The 5,446-nt window shown below is 38.7% G+C and overlaps 1 non-coding gene across 1 annotated transcript; it reads left to right on the plus strand.

Annotated features, from left to right (window-relative positions):
• Window positions 1-1,850: 1,850 nt before the first annotated feature.
• LOC140285041 (U5 spliceosomal RNA) lies at window positions 1,851-1,964 on the plus strand. Its single transcript, XR_011910243.1, has one exon. It is a non-coding gene; the product is annotated as a U5 spliceosomal RNA (small nuclear RNA).
• The last annotated feature ends 3,482 nt before the right edge of the window (window positions 1,965-5,446 follow it).

The following is a 5,446-nucleotide window of genomic DNA, read 5'->3' on the forward strand; positions in this document are numbered from 1 at the left end:
CCATAAAATCAGATGTGTTTTTAATACAAGAATGTGGACTACCTTTTTCAAAAAACCATAGACAATGGGAGGAAATGTGGCCCCATTTATCGATATGGAGTGGCTCAAATCAAAATAAAAATGATGGTGTGGCCATTCTAATTAAAAATCCGCATGTTCTGGTGAAAGGTAGCACAGTGGCGGACGGGCACTTTTAGCACACTTGAATTTTATGGGGCAAGACTTTAACCTCTTAAATATTTATGGTTTCAATGGAAAAAATTACAGGTATGACCTTTTAGAAGATATACAGCTTTACATGCTAGGGCAAGTACCTTTAGTTGGAGGAGGGGATTTTAACTGTATCTTGAGCAGGAAAGATAGAAAAAGAGCAGGGGGAGATTTTAAAGTGGATTTCTATTTGGACTTCGATTTTACTTCAGGGCATATGCAGGGATTTTAAGCTTACTGACTGTTTTAAAACCATGCATCCCAGAGAGGAGGGCTTCACCTGGTTTAGTCATGATGGCACCAGAGCCTCTCGCATTGATTATTTCTTTACTAGAGATTGCCCACCCACTGATGTTAGATTAACTCCTGTTTTCTTTTCAGACCACCTTATGCTCTCCTGCACCCTTTCCCCCCCTTCTGGTGTGACGGTAGGAAGTGGTCTGTGGAAACTCAACTGTTCCCTGTTGGAGGATGAAATCATAGTCAGTCAGTACAGGGAATGTTATAAAGAGTGGCAGACCTTTCAAGACCTCTACGAAACACATGCACAATCGTGGGAAATGGTGAAGGAAACGACCCAGACTTTTTTTAAACAGCAAGGTAAACGTAAAAAAAGGAAAGAGAATAGATGTATGATGGGACTACAGAAACGCTTACAGCGCTACTTTAAACTAAATCAGTGTGGCATAGACTTTAATGAAGAAATCAAACATGTCAAAAAGGAAATGTCAGTTTTAGCAGAAATAAAGAGTAAAGGAATTTTTGTAAGAAGCAGGGAGCAGGAAATTGAGGAAGGTGAAAAATGCACACGGTACTTTATTAAGAAAGTTATAAATAAAAAGGAGTGTATTCAAAATCTAAAAAGAGAAGATGGGTTTTTAACAAAATCCACACAAGAGATGATTGAAACTGTACATACCTTTTATAGTAACATGTACAAAGAGAAACCAGTGCACTTGGAAACATCGGCAGAAATTTTAAAATTCGTTGACAAAACCGTAAAAGAGCATGCACACTTGACACAGGATTTTACTGCTTTAGAGTTAGAAAAAATGCCTAACAGGTTTTAAGAGAAGTCGAGCTCTGGGTTTAGACGGGCTTCCTGCAGAATTCTATCTGACCTTTTGGGACCTTTTATCATCAGACATTTTAGATGTTTTTAAAGATTTTGAAAAACTCGACCGACTGCCTGACAGTTTTAGAGTGGGAATAGTGACTCTACTTTTTAAAAAAATGATAAGACTGACCTAAAGAATTGGAGGCCCATCACACTTTTAAACTTTGACTGTAAACTTTTTAGCATGGTTTTAGCGACACGGATGTCCTCTGTTTTAGAGGAGGTAATTCACCCAGACCAGGCTTGTGCCATCTCAGGGAGACATCTCACCGACAGCCTCGTACTGATTCGAGACATCATTGATTACGCTAGAGACAGAAACACCCGGCTTGTCATCTTAAATTTAGACTTTGAAAAAGCTTTTGATCGGGTCTCGCATCAATATCTCTTTCAGGTGTTGCAGCCATCGAGTAGTTCCTCCTTGGTCAGCCGAGGAGCAAGGGGGGGGGGGAGCAAAGCTCACCATGGGGAAGGTGGCTATGCCAACTAGCCTGATGCCCTGCTCCCGCAGTGACGGATAATCGTACTCTGGTTTCTCTTCATAACGTACAAGTCTTTCGCCTTTTACTAAAGACTTCAGTGGAGAGCAGCACTAATGAGTTGTTTCTATTTTTGGCAGGCTTTACCTTTGCGGGTGAAGCCCTTTCTGTCTGTGCAAAAGAAATCTTGTTACTGTGCAGAGTGACTTCTCTGAGTAGAGTCGCCTTACTTGTTGCGACTGCTTTGTCCTTCTTAATTACCATGTCTAGAAAGATATAAACAAAAAAAAACAACGTTGTACTTTGCAGTAAAAGAAAGAGCAAATCTAAAGTTTCAGGAATCCGAGAATAAGCTTACTTTCACGAGTTCTTCACGATTTCGGATTTTGCAATAAAATGAATTCCTTCACTCAAACTAAATTAAAACTGCTAAACCGCTAATCTGTTACATGTAAGGCAGATGTCAAATTCACCGAAATAGGATCTAAGGGTATTCGGCCAATCGAGCTGTAGCAGCTTCGGTAAAAGAGTATAAGTTGAAGAGTTTGTGAATAAAGGTGTGCGCACACATAGTGAGCTGTAGGAAAATAGGCAGGGAGCAATGCCGGCTGGGGTATATGTTCTTGTATGTTGTCTGACTGTTTGATTTGAATGTGTTGTGTAAGTGTCCTGTTGAATGTTACATGTTTGGGCTTTGACACGCTTCACTGTGGTTGTTAACTGTGTGGTGTGTCCTGAAATGTTATATGTTTGGGCTGTGTGACATGCTTAATGCTTGTCAGTAGCTACCCACTTATTCATATATAGCAACTGACAACATAAGAAGTCCGGACATACTTTGATAGTAGTTGTAGAAGTATCCTTATTGATAATAGATAAACTAATTCATAGTGATAGAACAGTAGATGAACAGGTGCCTGCACATGTCTCACGAAAATAAAATGGGTGTATGATTGCTGACGGCAGAGCAATACTGCCAAACTTAACTTAACTTCAGTGTCTTGACGTGTATACGCTGTTTCGCTGACTTGATTGTCACAAGAAACAAAGTGTGTTTGATAAGATCCGACCATTTTATTACGGGAGGATCAGTATGTATGGATTCTGATGTGACTGATAAACCCATTCATATCTTAAGCATCATCTAATACGTGAGACAACGCCCTGACACACAATCAAAAAAAAAAAGAGAGAGGGGTTTTGTGTCCCCACAGTCCATAATGTAGAAAAGAGAGAAAAAAGCCTTTCTGATTTGGTGTGTGTGCTCACAGTGCAGAGTGTAGAGAAAAGAGAGAAAAGAAAGCCGTTTTGGTGTCACAGGTGTTGTGACTTACACACACATATTTCTGAATTGAGAAAATAAATCATTTTAGAGGAAGCAGTAGAGTTTAGATCCCACATTTGTTGATAGGCATTCATTTATTTTTTCTTTTAATCAGTTTTAAAGTGAATACTAACTGAGAAATGAAAAAGGTTAAGAGTTTAGAAGGTTTATGATCAGCTGAGTCTCTAAACAGAACAGCAAAGGGCTTCATTGAAAATTTAAAAAAGATTCAGATTGTTAGAATATCCAGAATTTATAGGAATGGTGGTGATTACTCTTATTTTCTAGAATGGAAATAACTGCACCATGTCTGTTTTATGAATTTAAGGGGCTAAAAAGTTTTGTTCTCGTTTTTCTATGATTAACCGAATGTATGTGAGAGTCCAAACAGACAGAAGGGTTACGGCCAAGCGCTGGACCTTCCAAAAAAGATGAGACAGGCTGGACCCGTGCCATACTAGTTAAGACCTGCCTGTGGATAACAGGTTCTTTAAACTCTCACACACACAAACTCACACACACGTTCGCACACATACACCCATACACACACACATTCTTGAGCTTGCTGCAAGATTAAACCTTTGCATTAACCGACTCCAGCAACTCTGAGTCTCATTGAGAGAATTTTCTCAACAATTGGGTACTCAAACCAGATCTCGACGTTTTTTCCGCCGTCCAGGGTCGGAGCTGAAACCGTGCACGGGGGAGTCCAGTACTCCTAATGAAAGACCCCCTGCTGAATTGCGGTAATTAGGGGCCAGTGTCCACTGAAAGGGGGAAAAAGTGACGAGATCGTACTTTTGAATCAATGGCCAGAAGCCATTGGCAGTGCAGGCATCAACAATTATGGTGTTATTTCACCCATTAACACTTAAGGTACCTCATGCAGTGGCTGTGATATGGTTACTTAACAAAATATCTTTACCAGACATCTCTCCTACATAACTGTTCTTCTTTCACAGCCACACCTTGTTGTCAAGAGATGTGCTACACTTAATCCATCCACACTGCTACCTACCCCACAGATGGAAATTCTCATGATTGCATGTCAGAAATAACCATCAATGTTTTACCCAGGCCAGACTTAACTGATATACGTTATGAAAATGCAGAAATAACTATATTTATTCGACAGGTCACGCAAAAAACCCTGATGGCACAAATGCTACAGGATTTGCAGTACTAACAGAAACTGAAGTTTTCTTAAAACAACCACTACCAAAAAATTACTCTGTTCAAGCAGTCGAATTGGTAGCTTTAACTGAAGTTTGTAAATTAAATAACAAAAAGGTTGTTAACGTTTACACTGACAGTCAGTATGCCTTCTCAACTGTACATGTGTTAACACAGCATTGGAAAAACAGGTATGTTGACATCCACAGCTAATGTATAAACTACAAATATTTTAGCATTATTAGATGTTATTCAATTGTCATCTACAATAGACTCGTATGAATGACCAGAAGGAAAACCATACTGCCAAAGAATTTGTTTAAATATGCTGCAGTATTAAGCCATGGACCATGTCATGTCTCAACAGGAGGGATGGAAGCAATAATGAACAAGGTTTTTACAGCATATGGTTTTACTAATTATTGAAAAATTATTTTTAGAATAAAGAAATGAATAAAGTTTTGTCTAGCAGGTCAAATATGTGCAAAATACAATCCACAGGGCAATCTAAGACCAAAACAAAGATAATACCCTAAGCCAGTGTATCTTTTTCAACATATTTGTTTGGATTTCATTATTTCATTATTGTGTAGATTTCATTGAACTAAATTAATGTTAAGGGAAACGATTCTGCTCAGTGACAACAGAGGTTTTTACCAAATGGACTGAAATATTTCCATGTGCACAAGCAGATGCACTCTCAGTAGCAAAAGCACGGGTAAAATAAATCATTTCTAGATTTGAAATTCCTGAAAAGATCTTCAGTGATAATTTGACACACTTTGTAAACAATGTCATCTCGCTGATGGCAAAGAACTTAAAATAGACCTTAGAAACCACTCTGCATATCATCCACAATCAGCAGGTTTCGTGGAGAGACACAATGGAATAATTAAGTCAAGACTGAAAAAAATCATGGAAGAAATGGGAAATGTTGGGTTTACTGTTTACCATCCTAAAAATGCATCCTCCAACTAGCACAAGATGAACTCCATTTGAGAAAAGGTATGGAAGACCATTTGTACTCCCACAGTCAAAACACAGTCATCAACTGACATGATGAAGAAAAAAAGAAAAAGAGAAGAAACCTTAGCAGAATACAAATATTAACAAGTAGAGAGATCTCTTCTGTTTAGTCTGTTC

Source organism: Leuresthes tenuis, unplaced genomic scaffold, assembly GCF_036924035.1.
Source record: "Leuresthes tenuis unplaced genomic scaffold, fLeuTen1.0.hap1 SCAF_24, whole genome shotgun sequence".
NCBI lineage: Eukaryota > Metazoa > Chordata > Actinopteri > Atheriniformes > Atherinopsidae > Leuresthes > Leuresthes tenuis.